Raw genomic sequence first — 21,489 nt, 5'->3', positions numbered from 1 at the left:
TGGGTTAAGAATGAGGCTCATAAAGTTAGTGACCTACAGATCCTCTGAAGTCCTGCCAATTTTGGAATTATCTCTTTAGACAGAAATAAAGCCCTGTTTTTTTGCTAGGCAATCCTACTGCCAAATAGGGAAAAAAAGTATTGTAATTCACAGCATTTACTTTCAAGTGTGCAGTTTCACCCAGAGTTAGAAGAAGAGATCAATTAAATGGCTTTCTGGAGGTATACTGTAAACAATATAGATATGTGGTTAGCTTAGTAAGGACAGACTCCTAAAAGACTCAAAAGCAAGTGCTTTGCTTCTGAAAGCCCCCAGATTGTTTCTTTAGCATATCTTTAATTGCGGGTACAGGCTACTACCTCAGCCTCAATGGGGTTGGGTTCCAAATCTGGAGTCTGTCTGTGATATCTGGATATTCAGAATTGCTTTCAGTCACTCATATATTTAATCTAATATAACATTTACTGTTATAGTTCAAAGTTCCAAATCCTTAACAAAATACTATTTTTAAGAGACAGATTTATTAACATGAAAATCCCCAGACAAATATTAAGCCCTGAAAATAAATCTGGAACTAACTGACACATGAATCTCATTCTATATTCTCTCTTCAGTGGCTGATTATTCTCCTGTGGAGAATAAAGAAGCCATTAATATGTAATGAAAGAGACAGCTTCATTATTTTCTCTTTGAAAAACACATACATAGCCATATGGTGCCTTTTGTACACAAGCATTTTCTGTTACTAACAAGTTCAGTGCTGATGGCATGATTACATAGCTATCACAGCACCTACAGTTGTGAAATACCTTCTTGGATGTCAATCAGAAGGTCTAAGTCCAAGTGGCTTTTTGTTATCTCCAACACCAGAGATCCCGTGAATGCTCTGCTTCTGGTAGCAAGTGGTCACATTGGTTGGGTGCATTGTCAAATAAACTTTTTTGTTGTTCATTGTATAAAGCAAACTGACTGCTATACTGAAATGATGTAGGCTTACTTGATGCTCAGCTAGCACAGAACTCTCTCTGGTTAACAGAAGAAAAATACAAATATTGACATATATCCTAGCTGGAAAATGTATGTACTTTACATCTGGAAGGAAGCACATTGCTTCTCTGAATTGCCCATAGGCAGGCCAGCTGCTGCACTCGAAGCTACAGGTGATACCAAGTCAAATATAAGGATGAAAAAACAGAACTTTCTCTTGCAAATCTTCCTGTTTGTACAGACTGTCTTGTATTCATATTCAGAAAAACAGGATTCCCATAATTCTTCATTGTTTTATGCAGCTAATATGGATCACCATAGTGACAGATGCCAAAATCATGGACTCAGGCAGGTTTCTGGAATAATATAGGAATACACAGTTGAGTTAAACAAATCCTTTTGTAAGTGCTTGTCCGGAGGGTGTGACAAAGGGTAGTGGGGATAATTCTGAAGTTATCAGATCATTACACTATGTTTTCTGTTGATCTAAACAACTCTTGAAGACTTCGTAGAGATGTCATCAATACTGAGATTGCTTAATGTCTTGCTTATTTTAATGCATATTCCTTACAGTGATATCATAAACTGAAAAATGAATAAGTAAAAGGGGTAGGTAGGTAGGTAAGAGTAGTAACAAAAACTGCATCTGACCTTGGGCTTGTTTGGAAGTTTGTACAGTTTTTAAACTTTGTGTGTGTGTGTGTTTTCCTTTTATGCCACTAGAATATGAAACCAGTACTGAGAGCTGACGGTGTAATTGATGACCCAGTGGAGAGTAGCTGTGTTGAGGAAGCAGCTCTGGACTGAATTGGTTCACCCTCTGCTTCCTCCCGGGCAAAGCATTTAAAGACGATAATTGCCACCTCGGTTCTTGCCAAGCACATTCACAGAAATGTGCTTTTCCTGATTGATGGCACTCTCAATACACTTCATTGCATGTGTTTTGGGAATATGACCCTTACACTGCTGATCAGACATTTCTTATCAATCTCAACGCATCACCATATTCAAAATGACAGGCAAGGAAATAGCCTTGTCTCAGTTTTATTCAGGGGATATCTGTCCTACATAGTCTTATTCAGTTTATTGTACTGTTGCACCTTTTTCTTCCATTGTCCCTCTCCATCGTCTAAAATTTAGACGTTGTTTTTGGGGCAGTGGGTTGGCATTTACTATGTATGTGAAAGACAATGGTAATGTACAGCCTTTACAAAAATTTGAGCCAAAGAAATATTATATTTAAAGCCTACGATTTCCTACCATGCAGCATCACTTTCTAGTCTGTGTGCTGTGTCTTTGCCTTTCAGACTTTAGATATCATATATGTTTTGCAAGGTGTTTTACTGGTCAATATATTCTGTATTTGATTTTGTTTATGATGTATTTTTCAGTTATATTTTTTTCTTGGTTTGGGTAGTGGAGTCAAATCTTATTCAGTGTAAGTTATAAATACTTATTTTAAATTTATTTTATTCTATAACATATCTACTAGCAACAAATTTTGATGAGATTGCATGCAGCACATGGAACTAGTTTTATTTCTAAATAAAAACCTCATGTCAGAAGGCACTTGTTCACCAGTTTGAGATTTTGGGGAAAGCATCGGGTTTTTCATATCTTTCATTTTGAAAATCACCTTAGGAAAAAAATACTTTTTATTACGATACCCTTTAAATACTTTTTATACCAAACACCAGGAATATGCCCATCTGTCTTCTACACAGACAGGTCCTGCACCTATGTCATGGCAACCCCCGGTATCCATGCAGGCTGGGGGATGAAGGGGTTGAACGCAGCCCTGAGAAGGACTTGGGGGTACTGGCGAATGAAAAGTTGGACATTACCTGGCAATGTGCACTTGCTGTCCAGAAAGTAAATTGTATCCTGGGCTGCATTAAAAGGAGTGTGGCCAGCAGGTCGAAGGAGGTGACTCTGCCCCTCTGCTCTGGTGAGACCCCCACCTGGAGTCCTGTGTCCAGCTCTGGAGCCCTCAGTACAGGAAAGACATGGACCTGTTGGAGACAGTCCAGAGGAGGCCACAAAAGTGCAACATCTCTGCTGTGAAGACAGGCTGAGAGAGTTGGAGTTGTTCAGCCTGGAGAAGAGAAGGATCCAGGGAGACCTTATTGCAGCCATTTGGTACTTAAATGGGGTTTATAAGAAAGATGGAAACAAACTTTTTAGCATGGCTTGTTGTGGTAGCATGAGGGGTAATGTTTTTACACTAAAGAAGGACACATTCAGGCTAGGCATGTTGAAGACATTTTTTACAGTGAGGGTGGTGAAACACTGGCCCAGGTTGCCCAGAGTGGTGGTAGATGCCCCAACCCTGGAAACATTCAAGGCCAGGCTGGATGAGCCTCTGCACAACTTGATTTAGTTGAAGATGTCCCCCCTCATTGCAGGTGGCTTGGACTAGATGAGCTTTGAAGGTAGCCTCCAAAACAAACTGTTCAGTAATTCTGTGATTCCATAGATGAGCAAACAGACAGCAGAAGTGCATAAATATCACTTGGGAAAGTAAGATTAAAAAGGAGTCAATGTTCTAGTTTTGAATTGGCTTTGTTCTGAAATTTAAGCATCTCGTGTCACAAATTTATTGGAAATAGAAACCTTCAAACATTTTTTTCCCCACTGAGGTAATTTACTAGAGCATTTTAGAGTTGTGATTGTCCTGCTGCAACTCTAAATGATAAAGAAAATGCACATTTCATCTTGGACATGTACAGTATTTTCTTAACCTTCTAGATGGTGAAATCACCAAGAATTTCTTTTCACTTGTTCACTTAACACTAGTTTTATTCTTGTAGTTTAATTGATTGTCATAAATTAAAACCTGGGTGCCTGGTAATGCTGTTTCCCTCATTTTAGCCAACAAGAAATGACCATCAGTCAAACATCAATGCCAGAGCTCATAGGAGAGAACTTCCCTTCAAATGGCATATTGGATTGATTTTTCTGATAGGGACCATTCCTTTTTTTGTTGCTATTATGCAGTGGAAGGATAAATCTTTCTCTACTTGTTTAGAATATTGCTGTGGTATGGTGACTTTGTAATTTTAAGACCCTGAGATCATCAAGCTCACAGGAAAAACAATGGAATGCCAGTAAGTTTTTGATCTGGCTGTAATTACTTCAGTTGATGCAATATTCCTGATGAATTTAAACTACTTCTAAATTCTAGTTCTTACATTTTTAGCTTTTGGTTATTGCTACCTTCTTTCTAGTATGAGATCAGGTTTTATGTTGAGACTGGAACTCTCTTTATCTTGCTATTTAAGCCTGTGTAGCTTTCCCTCAGTCACAGGGAGTCATGTCCTGCTGGCTTGTTGTTTTTACATATGCTTTTTTTTTTTATTTTTTTTTCCCCATGATTCACATTAACTGGTTTTCATTTTGAAGTGCCTCAGGTTGCTCATTAGTCTGGTAGTGTCTATGGCAGTCATTCCCTGTTCTGAGTCAAAAACCCAATCTTAATGTTATTCTACAATTCTATAATCTTGTTTCACTGTTCTCAACATTTATAGGTATCAGTTTTAATGAAGCTTTTCCCAACCTTGCAATTGTGTGTTCTCTCTTTTATCCCTTTCTCCAGCAGATTTCAAAAAAAAGACATCTGTTATTACCTATTCCAAGTAGGAATGAGAAATAATTTGCAAATTACTTGATGCAGTTTAACTATTTGCAACAGAAGGGAGAGAGGGCAGCAGATATTTCAAGGCCTTAAAGGAATATTCAGTTATGTATATTTACCATGTAACCAAAAATTGTCAGAGAAATTCTCAGGAAGTGGAAGTAATATGAGCAGCCTCAAACCTAGGAGAACTTTGGTAGCTCAGCCCTTTTCAGGACATAGGGACTCCAGCCAGGACTTGAAGAACTTGTGGTGGCAGTTTCATGAATTTTCAACTGCTCAGGGGGCTTATACCAAGTTGGTCTTAAAACAGTGGGAAGCCTATATGTCTCTGTTATAAATAAAGATCTGCAAGGAAATGAGCCAAGAAGATGCTCAATATTATTGTAGTTTTCTATTTCTATTTTAAATAGGACAAAACCAACAAAGGTTGTTCAGGCACAGAAACTTCCCACCCCATGATTTAAAAAGCTTAGTGGAAGATGCTGTTATTTAAGACCGAAGAAGGTGACAGTGTGTGTAGGGACAGCTGTGCCTTGAAGAAGCCCTGGTGGTGAATCACTCTCTGAATATACCTTGTGCAGTTTCAAAGCACTTTGGGATCCTTCATGATAAGTATTATTACATAAGGTTAAATATATCTCTGAGGTTTATGGCAGAAATCCTGGCCATGCTCCAGCTTACAGTGCTGCTGGCAGACATCACCACAGCCTCTTCTGCTGACAACAGAAAAATCCATCCACTAAAAGCATGTCAGACTCAGAAAGCTTTTTGCTAATTTATGTTCCATGAGGAAGCTAGCTACTATGGAGGAAAGTTAATGACCCCATCTCTTGCACGTAGATGTGGTGACTGCAGAGGTGGCCTCAGGCAGACATGCTGTGTGAACCAAGGAAAAGGGTAGATAGACAGTCAGTCTGGCTTTCACACTATTGAGGGTCAACAAAAAAAGTTAAAAAACCCCTTCTCTTTACCTTGGACATAAGAAAGTTGGAAGCCCTCCTGTATACCAAGTGACACACCTCATGTTTTACATGTAACCTGGTGAGGAAGCAGCTACAGAATATTTTAACTGGGAGAACTGACCAAGAAGTCATGGACTAAGCTATTGAATCTGGTGCAAAAAATGCTCCTGGGGATTTGTTACTTAGGAAACCTGACTGGAGTTTTTCAGCACTTGCCACAGAAACTGGCTTTAAGAGCCTTGGTGTTTTCAAGGGCTCTGGAGGCAGTGTGCTAAATTGATTTGGATTGACAAAAGCATATACAATGAAGAGGCTCTTTCTGAAAAATCTGTGTAATTAGGTTGTGCTTCAGGCATCAAAGCTGAATGTAATGATATCCAGGACTGCAAATGAAATGAATATTCTTTCAGTTTTATAGGTTCCTTGCTAATGCTCCCACACTACTATTATTAAAAATAATTTATGAGTAAGTTGCATGCCCATTTTTTCAAAAGAATTTTTGAGGTAGAAGTAGTTACTTTGTCAGAATAGCCACCACTAAGCTTCCAGCCTTCTTTTCATTATGAATTAATTATGTAAGTTTTCAGCCCCATCAGTTAATATGTAAATGAGCCATTGAGTTCAGGGCTGCTTCCCTCAATCACAACAGCACCTGAGGACTTCCCCCACCCCAGATAGTACAGAGAAGGGAAGACTTATTGTAACAGAAAGCAGGGATTACTGAGCAAACCCTCAGTGATGCTGAGAAAGGAGATACTCCGTCAGGTATTACCTACCTTAAATATGATGTTCAAAACAGCTACAATGTGTATGAAGGCAGGTTGGCACACTTGCTAGACTACTTTGCCAAGGATTTGTGCACGGAATGGGAAAACCAGCTACAGCATTCCAAAAAAGAGTGGATGTGGAGGAAGCACCATCCTTAAGTCACTCACTAAATGTGAAAGAGGCAGAACTGAGAAACAATCCTCTCATTTAGCTGATGGTCTCCTTGCTAGACTATCTTTCCTGTTTCTTTCTGGTGTGTGTGCACCTTTATTCTCCTTTCAGAGGAACTGATTTTAGCACAACTGTCTGCAAATATTTTTGTACTCCTAAACCAGAAATGATTATTTAAAAATCCACATTTATATGTTTTAGCTATAGTAAGATGCCTAGCTCCATGTTGGAATTACAAATAGAAAATCACTGGTCTGGCTGTTGCAGTCCCATCAGCCATGAAAGTCTAAGTTTCTTTCCTAAACTCTTGTTCTCTAGTAGACGGTTCTGAGTTTATAATGAGCTGGAGGACAAGATGCTCAAAAATTAGTCACAGAGTATCTCAGTCCTCAGTACTCAGTCACTGAGGTCTTCAGATACGTGTGTTACACAGATGCAGTATTAGATAGACATAATTCCAGTGTAACATTATGGAATTAGGTCATGAATATATTGGTTGTAAGATTAGAGAATGAATGTTAGTGATAGATAATAAGTCCAGTCTTTGACAAATGTGAGCTGCTCTACAGCCAGCAGCAGCATGTGTGCTTCTGTCAGTGTTCACTGTCCTGCTCAATGAAAATGTTGAAGCAATAGCCCCTGTTGGTCACCCACATCAGTAGAAGAAAACCATCCTGCCTACAGTGCAAAAGATTGAGCTGTTAGTATTGTGACCACAGAGGATTAAGCTTCAGCCAGCACCTGTGAGAACCTTTGAAGTAGAAAAGTTCTTTGTATATCTTTAGTCCTTTCCTCAGCTCTCACTGTAGGAATAGTAAGGAAGGCTCAGAGTGCAGGGGCTCCACAGCCAGGAGTCAGGAGCTTCCCACCCCTCACGCCTCCCTGCATTAATTCTCTTTAGCTGCACATGCTTAGTCACTGCTGACCCTCTTTCAAAGTCCACTCTTCCTACCTAAGAAAGTTGAGATTTAACTTTAAAAGTCTCATAATATATTTATTCCTTGACAGAACTGTCAATTGCAAGTCAGTTCCTAGACATCCATGGACTCCTGCTGCTTTGAGCTCTAGCAGTAAGATAGCCCTGCAGTCTTGCATGACCCCTTTCCTGCCAGAAAACTGAGTTTTTACCCCTTTGCTTTGGATGTACTTGCCCCAGTTCTCAAGCAGGAGAGTGTAGGAGGAGTAACTTTTCAGTAAATCATTAGGATTTATCAAATGTTTGTTTTTCCTTATAATATTTTCATTGAGACTACCCCCCCTCCCAGCTCTTCTATTTTCATGATGCCTACCACAGAGGGTAGCCCCAAACAGGCAGATTACTTCGGTGACTTTGCAAGTGGCTGCTGTAATTTCCATTTACATTCATCAAGTGAATGTGTTTGGTCACCTTTAAACTGCTAGGTGTCAAGCGTACTGCAAAAATCTTCTGTTCAATGCTCAGGAAGAGATGAATGAGTAAGAGGACAAAGTGCAGAACAGTGACCTCATTACAGTATTGGTCATATATGATGAATTCAACTACAGAGTTGTCAGCAGGCACTGATAAGTCAGTTCAGTCAATTCATTGGGGTCCAATTAAAAACTCAAATAATTCTTGGGCTGTTGGAGGAGGTGTATGTGTAGTTTTGGGATAAATATCTTTCAAAGATCTGAAATCATTCATAAGAAGACAGAAGTTGAAAGTAGAAAACATTAACCTTTCCTTTGCTATAAGTCAGTGAGCTGGGATCTGGACACATGAAGCTAGATTCAGAGAAACATTTTGAAATACACCAGGTACATATACATAGCAGCATTTATTATAGCCGTTTAAAAATCAAATGGACTGTATGATAAATCATGTGATGCTGTCAGCCTGGTACTTGATGTTGAAACCATGTACATTTTTTACAGGTATCTACATGTCTAAAGATGTAGATGTGTGCCTCAGGTTTTAGATATCTTCAGAACTGATGAATTAGGAATCCAGGACAAAATCTGTCAAGAGTTACCTTTGTATTTTAAAAAATCATAGTGCATGTCTCAGATATTTTGATATCTAAATATGTACGTGATTATGGCTTAAGACTTCCCATTGGAAAATGGACAGCTTAAAACATCCCTTTAGACGATGATTGAGGTTTGCCATGTTGTTTAGCATTTTTCTGTCAATGGGAGAAACGAACCCGTACTACTTATGTCTGAACTTGCAAGAAGGATAATAGCTGGCTTGGCTAAACTATCTCATACACTTGCTACTGTGTTAATGAATTCACAGATGCAACATTCCCCAAAGGAACTGTTATTTAGAGAGAAAATATAAACAGTGGTAATTTTAGCCCTGATGATCTTAAACTGAAGGGTGTTGTCTAGTAGCTGAAGAGGATGCACGTTTAGAAGTCAGGTGTCCGAAAATCAGAGGGCTTCACAGAAAAGAAAATTCTTAAAGTTTAGAAAGATACAATCCTTGGTTAACATCTCTTATTTTGACCAAAACTTCCAATATCTAGTTAAGACTGTCTCAAGATTTTCTTGAATTTCCTGAAGTTCTTGCAGCAGCTTCAACTACTTTGGATCTCCATAATGAGTTCTCTTGAGTGCCATTTGGCTGTCTGAGCTTGGAGGCAGTTCTTGTCATGTCTGTTCTAATTCTTCTATTTTGCAGTACAGTTCTGGTCAAAGGAGGGATAACTCACTAAGAGAAAGCATGCCGGTTGAAGGCGTGTGGCTGAAAACTAGGAAATTGGCAGTCATTGTTCTTTTTAGCACAGACAGTGATTATAGGGGTCTCAGGGGACCATTGTGAGTCACATGCTGGTGTTGTCACAGTTCGAGGGACAGCTTTTGGTGGAGCTGATTAGGAGGTGCATATTTGCACCAAAGGCATAAATAAATAAAAGCATGGCAAAACAGGGATTTGTGTACAGATCTCTGGAGAAAGCAAAGTAGCCGAGGCATGGTAGGAATTCATATCTGTTCCTCAAGAGCAGTATAGGGGTGTGTCTATGAACCCTCCTAAGTAAGAACAGCTTAGAAGACTCTTTGGCAATGCTGGTGGATGCTGAGATTGGAGCACTGATATGGTTGTGCTGCCCTTCATAGGCAGACTAAGTGATGCTACACCATTTTCAGAGCCCTGAGGGACTTGGAAGCTTGACTATTCTCAGCTGGACCTCCTACAGCTGCAAACAATACTAAGGATGGCAGTCAAGTTAATTAAAATGCAAAGTCTGTATTAACCACTTCATTTTCTATGATAGCTACTGAAGGAAGATATATTGCCTCCAATGACCTTAGAAGCAAAAAAAAAGGTGCTTCAGTGATCTCATTCAGAATCTCTTATAAATGCCAAACACTGCACTATTGCAAGGGATAATTCCTTGTTTATCCACAGGTATAAGAAGACATACTGCAACAGACTTGTTAATCATTCTTCAGATAGCCTGATGTCTCTTCACTTCTTTTTCCACTCTTCAATTACTAGTTCAAACACTGTGACTATTCCTGTTAACTAACTCTTTAAAAGTTCCTGAATGCATTAACCAAAAAACGGAGTGCCACAAAAATCTTAGGATGGATATTAGGAAGATTAAAATTCTGTCTAATTTGCCAATCACAATTAATAGGTTTATTGAGTGCAAACTGTACCTTTCAGAATTTCACCCTGCATTGATTTCTCAAGGTATTTCAAGTCTTTAATCATCCATGGTCTTCCTCCAAAAACAGAGACATCTATGCTGATGTATATTCTGAATTACTGTGGAGTGATCTTTTGTTTTTTATTATTACTTTATCTACTGGAAAAGTGGTATACTCATTTTGAGACGGTACAAAGCAGGAAGGGAACAGGGAGAAACAACTGCCTAACCCCAGCACAGCATAGTGAAGTCTCTGTGGGGCTTGGAGCCAGAAGACCAATGGCTACACAGAGAGCTGAGGAAAGAAGAGCTCTGGAATTAGCTCACAGATGAGAAGTGTCTCCCTGGGAGTCCCAGTCTGTCATCCAGAGACAAGGGTTGAGCATGCAGCTGGGGCTCCCAACACTTCCTTGAGCTGGCCTTGCTGTTTTGCTTTTTCCTGGCACTAGGAATTAGGATCACCTATTGGTTTGGGTGTCATTGCAGCCCTAGTTGTGTGATCTAGCTTTGACCCAGGAGCTGCGCTTAAGCTGTTAAGTAGCCCCAGGCTATGACAGCCCTATACGCAGAGCTGTACAGAGGCCTGTACTCTTCATCTCAGAGTATAGGAGAAGCACATTCAAGCAAAGAAAAATGCATGAGTCACAGCAGCCCCTGTGAATGGTGTGGATTTTTTTATGCTGCTTAGCTTCTAGGATATTGAACTGTTCCTAGAAGATGTTCATTAGCAGGCAGAAGTCAGGCACACAGCTTTACAGCAAATATAAATCATGGCACAGACATCATGAGCACACAGAGAAAATGTAAGACTAGGTACATTTGTGTGGGACAGGATTTGGCTGGCCTCAGCAAAACTCCCAGCACTTATCAATTGATAAAAGGAAACGTGCTGGAGCTTGTTGGTCACAGACCAACATGATGACGAAAAACAGAAACAGTACTTAAAGACAGGATGTGCTAAATCCTTTGTGTAGATAAGAATTACAAGTTACTAAGGTTGGCAAGAAGGAATTGCTGCTGGTGCTACACTAAGGAGAGTGCATTAACCAAGATAGCAATTGCCTAAACAAACATTAGCCAAGCAGTAGGTATCTAGCAAGAATAACAAACCAATCAGCGTGTGACACGCTGTTTAGGATAAGTATAAAATATGTTAGAAATTACAATAAAGTTGACATTTTGCTTGCATCAAGCTGTGTCCCGTCTCTCCATCACAGCAAATTGGTGACCCCAACGTGATTCCAGGGCTCAAGAGCCACCTATCTGTGTGGCATGCTGCGAGTCCCACAGAATGTTGAATGAGCTGCTGAAAGGAAGCAGGAGCCAGCTGGCCTGAAATCCCTCCGGAGCAAAGAGGTGAGCTGTGGGAAACATGGGAAATCAAGCGTCTTCCCCAGAGAGAGACGTATATGAGCTTATGAAACCTCTCCTTCAAAAGCACGGAAAGAATGTTTCTGGGCATGATCTTAAAATGATGCTTAAATGGGTGCAAGCTAAAATACCCACTGCAACTGCATCTACTATTTTTACATGGGAACTTTGGGATGACGTGGGGGTGAAACTGTGGGATGCGGCAACAACGGGGAACGCCGAAGCACAGCGCATGCTCCCGTGGAGGAGAAGTGTTTTTGAAACTTTGAAAGCCCAGGAAAAGGGGCGAAAAGATAAAAAGGAGGGGGAAGGAGGTTCTTTCGTGGGGCCCACTGCGCCACCTCTGAAAGTGAGTGCTGCAGGGTACCCCCCTGAAGAGGACCCTTTGACCCGGGACCGGTGGATCCTGAAAAAGAGCCAGACTTGTACCCTCCTGACCGGCATGATGTTTGGTTAAATATAAGGCGACAAGCCTTGAAGGAGGGGGATTTGGACATTGCTAAGTCTATTGTGGCCCCTGTCATATATCAGGGCCAACGAGGGCAGCAACCACAGTGGGAGGCTATATCTTTTCCGGTGGTTAAGGAATTGCACCATACTGTTACTGAGCATGGACTTTCTTCCCCGTATTTTGCAAGTTTATTATCCTCTGTTTTTGATACTTATGTTATGACTCCGCATGATTTAAAATCATCAGCACCACTGTTGTTGACCCCAACGCAGTATACCTTATGGGCAACACATTGGAGGGGGGGGCTTCAAACAGTTCTTGGAGGTTATGCACACCACAATAATGCAGCTATAGCTGCGCTGACTATAGAACATCTCACAGGAATGGGTCAGCACTCTGATCCAGTAGCCCAAGCCAGGCGCATCCCCCAGGAAGCTCTTGAAGCTACTTGTGAAGAAGCTAAAAAAGCTTTTTTTAAGGTTCCTGATTTACAAAAGCCACAGAAAGCCTTTACTACTATAACCCAGGAACCCGGAGAACCTTATATGCATTGGTAGACTGAAACAGGCTTTAGACTGACAGATAATGCAGATGCGTGAGAAGTTTTATTATTGAAACTAGGTGTTGAAAATGCTAATACGGACTGTAAAAAACTTTTGAAATCTCTCTCTAACCCAAACCCCACATTGGTTGAAATGGTAGAAGCCTGCAACAGGATTGGTACTGTGGATCATAAATTTGAAGCCATGGCCGCTGCTTTTGCAGCCATGCGCGGCCCGGAAGGGGCAGGTACCTGTTTTGGTTGTGGTAAACCTGGTCATTTAAAAAGGAATTGCTTAACCACCAATGCTAGTACCAGACGTCAGGCTCCTGGGATTTGCCCTAGATGCCGAAAAGGGCGTCATTATGCTAATCAATGTCGGTCCAGATATGATTTTCAAGGCCAGCTGATACAGGTAAACTGATCACGGAGCGTGGGGCAGTGGCGCACGCAGACACAATTGTCGCAGCCAATGGTGCCGGTGCAGGCGCCACCTCAGACCTTCCAGCCCCCGCGGAGGGAGGCAACAGTGCCTCAAGTCTTTGCCTAGCAACAGCAGGCAGTGCTGGACTGGACCTGGCAACCTCTCACACAGTAACGTTACTTGATCCCTCAGTCCATTTATTGTCAACAAACATTACGGCACCCTTATCCCCTAAAACACAAGTGCTATTGTTAGGAAGATCATCTACAACGTTGTCAGGACTTTTTGTACTACCAGGGCTCATTGACTCTGACAGTACTGATGAAATTAAGATTATGGCATGGACCCCATTTCCCCCCTGCACAGTACCGAAAGGTAGCCGTATAGCGCAATTGATATTGATCCCCACAGGGATGGACTCCCCAATTTCTAGCCAGCCTCAACACAGACTGGGAGGGTTTGGATCTACAGGGAGCCCACAAATTTTGTGGGTACAGGCTATTTCTCAGAAGCGACCTGTATATTAATGTACTCTTATTCGTGGGGACCAACAAGTTGTGTTAAGTGGAGTTATTGACACAGGAGCTGATGTTACAGTGATATGGCAAGGTAAATGGCCCCCGCAATGGCCTTTAGCTAATGTTTCCCAAACCTTAGCAGGAATCGGAGGGACTAGTAGTAGTCACCAGAGCTTGGAGCTAATCCAAATTCAAGGATTGGAGGGGCATAAAGCTTCTGTTAAAACTTTTGTGTTGCCAGTTCCTATGATTCTATGAGGGCATGATGTGTTGTCTCAGTGGGGAATGTCCATTTGGACCCATTTTTAGGTGGGGCCATTGAGGTGTGCGACACCCTAAAATTGATATGGAAAACCGATGCTCCTATTTGGGTAGATCTATGGCCCCTACCACTGGAAAAGCTTTGTGCCCTCCAAGAATTAGTTAAGGAACAGTTAACGAAAGGGCATATCGTACCTTCTACCATTCCTTGGAACTCACCTGTTTTTGTTACAAAGAAACAAACTGGCAAGTGGCGCTTGCTCCATGACCTTAGGAAAGTTAATGACACTATGGCAGACATGGGAGCCCTCCAACCTGGACTCCCATCCTCTACTATGATTCCTCGAAATTGGCATTTAACTGTTATTGACCTTAAAGACTGTTTTTTTTAATATCTTGCTGCACTCAGACTATGCCCCTAAATTTGCTTTTTTGGTTCCAAGCGTCAACATGCAAGCTCTGTTACAAAGATACCAGTGGTTTGTGCTGCCACAAGGAATGAAGAATAGTCCCATGATATGTCAGTAGTATGTAGCTAAAGTACTTAGACCAGTTAGGACAGAAATGTCTGATAGCTTATTGTATCATTATATGGATGGTATCCTAGTGGCTGCACAACATCATGAGGTCATGGAGAAAGCTGTGGCCCTTGTCACGGCTGCTGTTAATTTAGCAGGCCTCTGTATTGCGCCAGAAAAAATTCAGAAAATGCCACCATGGAAGTACCTAGGCTGGCGCATAAGGGCTCAAACCATAGTTCCCCAACCATTGCAGATATGGACAGATATAAGAAATTTGCATGATGTACAGAAATTGTTGGGAACAATTAATTGGGTCCGACCGCTGTTAGGGATTACTAATACGGACTTAAACCCTCTATTTGAACTGCTAAAAGAAAGCACCGACTTGTGTGCCCCTCGCAGCCTCGGACCAGAGGCTATTGATTCCTTGCAGAAAGTTGCTACAGCAATTACTCATAGGCAAGCGCATCGTTGGGCACCCGCCTTGTTTTTTTATCTTATCGTTCTGAATCCTGCTAGACAGCTGTGTACCCGACAACCCTTCGCACTGACATTCCAATGGGACTCACAGAAATCACGTCCCTTATTAATCATTGAAGGGGTTTTTCTACCGAATCAATCTACAAAAACTATCCTCACACAACATGAGATGTTTGCTTCTTTAATAATTAGAGCCCGACAATGCTTATTAACCTTACCAGGGAGAGATTTTCTTGTACTTGCTTACCTGTAACCACTTTGTATTTACTGTGGCTTTATCAACAGTCAGATGCCTTTTGCATTGTGTTAGCTGATTACACGGGTCAACTTACATCCCACCTGCCTTCGCATAAACTGTTTAATGTTGACTTCCACCTCATCTCTATACCGAAAAGAAGCTGCCAGCCGTTAAAAGCCCTTACTGTGTTTACAGATGGGTCTGGGAAGTCACACAAACCGGTTATCCTGTGGTGGGATGATCAGCAAGGGCGATGGGACTCAAACGTACAAACCATTCCCGGCTCTCCCCAGATAGTAGAGTTGACCACAGTTGTTTGAGCCTTTTGCAGGTGGTCTGCACCACTTAACATTATCACTGATTCAGCTTATGTTGCATGAATTGTTGAATGAGCCGAGGCATCTGTACTACATGATGTTGTGCATTCTGACTTGTTTGTTTTATTGCAGGAACTCACTTTTCTCTTGGACACACACCTGCATCCTTATTTTGTTATGCATGTCCAATCCCATACTTCCCTCCCTGGCTTTCTTGAGGAAGGAAACCGACAAGCGGATCTGCTGACATTATCAGTACAAGTTTTACCAGATCGTATAGCACAAGCTAAATTGAGCCACTCTTTCTTTCACCAAAATGCAGGAGGTCTCAAATGCCAGTTTGGTCTCACCTCCCAACAAGCAGCCAATATTATTGCTGTTTGCCCCGACTGCCAGAAGCACTCTTTCCCGTCAGCAGCGGGAGGAGTTAACCCTAGGGGGTCAGAAAGCTTACAGTTGTGGCAAATGGACGTCACGCATTACGCAGAGTTTGGAAAACTTAAATATGTTCACTCCTCTATTGACACCTCTTCAGGCGCCTTGTTTGCCTCTTGTCATGCTGGGGAAAAGACACGTGATGTTCAACGACACTTGATGCGTGCCTTTGCCACCTTAAGTATACCCTCTCAAATCAAAACGGACAATGGTCCTGCGTATACCTCTGCAGCTACAAAGGCTTTTTTGGACGCCTGGGGTGTGACTCACATTACTGGCATTCCTCATCCCCTTACAGGTCAATCCCTGATTGAACGCTCTCATCAATCTTTGAAACTTTTATTACAACAACAAAAAGGGGGAGTAGGGACTGCCACCCCTGAGGAATGTCTACAGAAAGCTTTGTACGTTTTTAACTTTTTAAATTGCTCTTTATTAGATAATAACCCTCCAATAGTTCGGCATTTTAACACGAATGCTTCACTCGAAGTACAGATCAAGGCCCGGGCATTAGTCCGCGACCCGGAAACAAGTAAGGTAATGAGACCTTATCCCCTTATCACATGGGGCAGAGGTTCTGCTTGTGTCTCCACAGAAAAGGGCCCTCGATGTATCCCGGCAAAGAGTGTACGACTTTCCTGTGAATCTTTACCGCAACCATCTGAACATGGCTTGGCTCGCCCTTCAGATCAGTCTTTCGAACAGCAACCTGCTGACACTGCTCAGAGCGGAGTAAATTAACCATCACAGTATCACAGTATCACAGTATGATCGGGATTGGAAGGAACCTCAAAAGATCATCTAGTCCAATCCCCCTGCTGGAGCAGGAACGCCTAGGTGAGGTCGCACAGGAACATGTCCAGGCGGGTTTTGAATGTCTCCAGAGAAGGAGACTCCACAACCTCCCTGGGCAGCCTGTTCCAGTGCTCTGTCACCCTTATTGAGAAGAAGTTTTTTCTCAAATTTAAGCGGAACCTCTTGTGTTCCAGCTTGATCCTATTACCCCTTGTCCTATCATTGTTTGCCACTGAGAAGAGCCTGGCTCCATCCTCATGGCACTCACCCTTTATATATTTATAAACATTAATGAGGTCCCCCCTTAGTCTCCTCTTCTCCAAACTAAAGAGACCCAGCTCCCTCAGCCTTTCTTCATAAGGGAGGTGCTCCACTCCCTTAATCATCTTCGTTGCCCTACGCTGGACCCTCTCCAGCAGTTCCCTGTCCTTCTTGAACTGAGAGGCCCAGAACTGGACACAATATTCCAGATGTGGTCTCACCAGGGCGGAGTAGAGGGGAAGGAGGACCTCTCTCGATCTACTAGCCACCCCCCTTCTAATACACCCCAGGATGCCATTGGCCTTCCTGGCCACAAGGGCACAGTGCTGGCTCATGGTCATCCTGTTGTCCACCAGGACCCCCAGGTCCCTTTCCTCTACACTGCTCTCTAATATGTAATTTCCCAACCTATACTGGAACCTGGGGTTGTTCCTGCCCAGATGCAGGAGTCTACACTTTCCCTTGTTAAATTTCATAGGTTATTCCCCGCCCAACTCTCCAGCCTGTCCAGGTCCCGCTGGATGGCAGCACAGCCTTCTGGCATGTCAGCCACCCCTCCCAGCTTAGTGTCATCAGCAAACTTGCTGATAGTACACTCTATTCCCTCGTCTAAATCGTTAATGAATATATTGAATAATATTGGCCCCAGTACTGACCCCAGAGGCACTCCGCTAGATACTGGCCTCCAACTAGACTCCGCACCATTGACTACCACTCTCTGGCTTCTCTCCTTAAGCCAGTTTGCAACCCACCTCACTACTCTATTGTCTAGACCACACCTCCTCAACTTAGCTGTGAGGATGCTGTGGGAGACTGTGTCAAAGGCTTTACTGAAGTCAAGGTAGACCACATCCACCGCTCTGCCATCATCCATCCACCTTGTTACATTCTCATAAAAGGCTATGAGGTTGGTCAAGCATGACCTACCCTTGGTAAAGCCATGCTGACTGCCCCTAATAACCCTCTTATCCTTGATATGCCTTGAGGTGGCACCAAGGATAAGCTGTTCCATTACTTTCCCAGGGACAGAGGTGAGGCTGACTGGTCTATAATTACTCGGGTCCTCCTTCTTGCCCTTTTTGAAGACTGGAGTGACATTTGCTTTCCTCCAATCCTCGGGCACCTCCCCCGTTTCCCAAGACTTGGCAAAGATGATGGAGAGCAGTCCAGCAATGACTTCAGCCAGCTCCCTCAGCACCCGCGGATGCATCCCATCTGGACCCATGGATTTGTGGATGTCCAGACTATTTAATTGCTCCCTAACCCAGTCCTCATCGACTAAAGCAAACTCCTCCATTGACCTGGCTTCATCCGGGGTTTCAGGGGTACATGGCTCCCCAGGACAGCCTCCAGCAGAGTAGACAGAGACAAAGAAGGCATTCGGTAATTCTGCTTTCTCTGTATCTTCTGCCACCAGGGCACCCACCCCATTCATCAGTGGGCCTACATTGCCTCTGGTGTTAGTTTTATCTGCTATGTATTTGAAAAAGTTCTTTTTGCTGTCCTTGACCCCTCTTGCCACCTGTAATTCTAAGGAGGCCTTGGCTATCCTAGCTGCCTTCCTACATCCTCTAACAGCAGCCTTATGTTCTTCCCAAGTGGCCAGCCCCTGCTTCCACGACCTGTAAACTCTCCTCTTCTGCTTGAGCATACCCAACAGATCCTTATTCAACCACGCAGGCCTCCTGGCTCCCTTCCTTGACTTCCTTCGTGTGGGGATGCTCTGATCCTGAGTGTGGAAGAAGCAATCTCTGAATGTAATCCAGCTATCTTGGGCCCCTTTTCCTTCAAGCAGTCTTGCCCATGGGATTTCCCCCAGCAATTGCTTGAAAAGGCCAAAGTTAGCCCTGCTAAAGTCCAGGGTTGCAATTCTACTTGCTATTCTGTTCCTGCCACCCAAGGTGCTGAACTCCACCATCTCGTGGTCACTGCCACCCAGGCAGCCCCCAACCTTTACTGCTTCGACCAGACCCTCCTTGTTAGTGAGGATGAGATCCAGCAGTGCACCTCTCCTAGTCGGCTCCTCCACCATCTGCATGAGGAAGTTATCATCAATGCACTGGAGGAACCTCCTGGACTGTGGCTGGCTGGCTGAATGGTCCTTCCAGCAAACATCAGGGTAGTTAAAATCCCCCACAACAACCAGGGCCTGTGACTGTGAGGCCACTCTCAACTGCCCATAGAAGGCCTCATCAACTTCCTCAGCCTGATCTGGTGGCCTGTAACAGACACCCACAACAGTGTCACCCCTGCCAGCCTGCCCCTTGATCCTGACCCATACACTCTCAACTCGCTCGTCATCCACTCCTGGGCAGAATTTAGTACATTGTAGTTGCTCTCTCACATAGAGAGCAACTCCACCACCACACCTGGCTGGCCTGTCTTTCCTGAAAATGGCATAGCCACCCATGACCACATTCCAGTCATGTGAACTGTCCCACCATGTTTCTGTAATTGCCACCAGATCACAATCTCCTGACCGAACACAGGATTCTAACTCCTCCTGCTTATTCCCCATGCTGCGCGCATTGGTGTACAGGCGTTTCAGGGAGCGAGCAGAGCACACCAATTTCTCCCTAGGGGCATAGGAGGCCACCCGGTCCTCATCAGTTTTAGAATGCTGCCCCACTGGGACAAGCCCAGCTACAACCCCATCCCCCTTCGAGCCTAGTTTAAAGCTCTCCAAATGAGCCCAGCTAATTCCTGCCCCAGCATCCTTTTGCCCCTGCAAGATAAACCTTTCCCGCTTGACACTGTCCAGACTGGTGACTTATAAAACCAAACATTATCAAAAAATTCAAAGCCCTGCCTGTAGCACCAGTCTTAGAGCCAACCATTAAGAGACTGAATTTTCCTATTCCATCCCACATTGTCCCTTGAAGATGGAAAGAGTGAAGAGAAGATCACTTGAGCCCCTGAGTTTTTCACCATCCTTCCCAAGACCTTGAAATTGTCCTTCATTCCCCTCAGACTACGGGAAGCAGCTTCCTCCCCATCTGTCTGGAAGACCAGCAGCGGGTAGTAGTCTGTCGGGTGCACCAGTTTGGGGAGCTCTCTAGCAATATCCTTGATCCAGGCTCCAGGTAGACTACAAACTTCCCTAAGATGAAGGTCAACTCTGCATATTGGGCCCTCTGTTCCTTTCAGAAGGGAATTTCCTATTACAATCACCCTTCTTTCTTTCTTATCAGAGGCAATCTTAAGTTGTGAAGTCAACCGCCTCTTCCTATGTGATGTTGTAGGCAGGCTTGGCACCACCTCCTCACCTACCTCTTCTTCAAGATCCAGGGCCTCAAACCTATTACGGAGGGGCACCTGGGGAGACAAAGCAGGCAGGGAGGGGGACTGCCCGTGACGCCGAACCGGAATACGCTTCCAACCCTCGTCGTCTTTTAGGTCCCCTACCTCTGCCCGACAGCAACAAGGGTGGGGCCGTCTCAGGACTTCCGCCTCTGTCTGAGAGGGCAGGAGGTCCCTCTCCTTTTGGGGGATACCTCCCTGGGACCTTTCCGACTGGCACGTCAGGGTGTTACTCCACCAGTCGATCTCCCTTTCGCACTCCCTGATGGAGGAGTCAGGGAGGAAAACACGAGAGGAAACAGGACTATACAAACCAGTGCAAAGAAATGCCACTTACAGAGATTGTGCAACACCTGTGAACCTTGGGTTCTATGCGCATGTTATGCTTGTAGGAAAGAATGGTGGCACTGGGTGGTGCTCCCTAGATGATGGTGTGATAGTTGCTTAGACAAGGAAGTTGAAGAAGCAAAAGTTTTGCTTATTACAGGGCACGAACCTTTGGGAAGTGATCGCTATTTATGTGACTGCAGAGACTGGGCCTATTTAGTATGTAAAAGAGCTGAGGAAGTGTTAGTCTGTGACCATAGTGTAGTAAGACTAATCTAGTGCCCGCTATATGGGCCATCCTTAAACAGGACTGGGATCAAACAAAAGAGAGATGCTACAAACAATTCACATGGAAATGGGAAAGGGGCGAAAAACTGTTTTTGAAATTATCCTCTCCTGTCTGATAATATTAGGATTTCATATAGGTATAGGAACACTTGCACATCCAGGGATCCAAATTAGCCCTCGACAAAATGTATGGGTCACAATAGCTAATTTAACAAATCAAGACTCCATGTGCTTGAGCATGGCTGCACCTGGGGATCCATTTAGAACTTGCTTTATTGGGGTTCCCACGTGGTGGCCAGATCAATTTCGAGGCTTTGTAAAGAATGAGACTGTTCTATCGCTGCGAACCATCCCTCAGATTAACCAAACTTTACAAAGTAAAGGAACAATCACAGAAGGGATGAAACCAGCACAATTTGATGGAGCCTGGCAAGCAGAAATAATTCTAGCTCTCAATAATATGATGAAAAATGATCCAGAGGAATTAGATTTGCTGGAGTGTTTAAATACTACTAATGCAACGAGTAAAGGAGGATGGTTCCTGTTTAAGCATCAATCTAGCCAGATTTTAGGAGACTTAACAAAAGATGTGGTTAGTGTTAGACATGCTGTACTTCAAAATAGAGCAGCTATTGAATTTTTACTTTTAGCACAAGGGCATGGCTCTGAGGACTTTGAAGGTATGTGCTGTATGAATCTCTCCGACCACTCGGAGTCTATTCATAAGAAATTGACACAATTAAAGGACAGCTTGCATAAGTTAAAAGAAATCGATGACCCACTTGGAGATTGGCTGTCACACTTTGGAATTACTGGATG

General features: G+C 43.4%; 1 long non-coding RNA gene across 1 annotated transcript in view; it reads left to right on the top strand.

Moving 5' to 3' along the window:
• LOC110357391 (uncharacterized) overlaps nucleotides 1-21,489 on the top strand; it is an 89,242-nt gene that overhangs the window by 54,467 nt on the left and 13,286 nt on the right. Inside the window, exon 3 of the long non-coding RNA XR_010468810.1 lies at nucleotides 11,360-11,498. This is a non-coding gene — a long non-coding RNA (uncharacterized LOC110357391). The remainder of the gene's footprint in view (nucleotides 1-11,359; nucleotides 11,499-21,489) is intronic.

The sequence above is a fragment of the Columba livia genome, chromosome Z (genome assembly GCF_036013475.1).
Source record: "Columba livia isolate bColLiv1 breed racing homer chromosome Z, bColLiv1.pat.W.v2, whole genome shotgun sequence".
NCBI classification, from domain to species: Eukaryota; Metazoa; Chordata; class Aves; order Columbiformes; family Columbidae; genus Columba; species Columba livia.
This window is presented reverse-complemented; position numbering and strand designations above follow the sequence as displayed.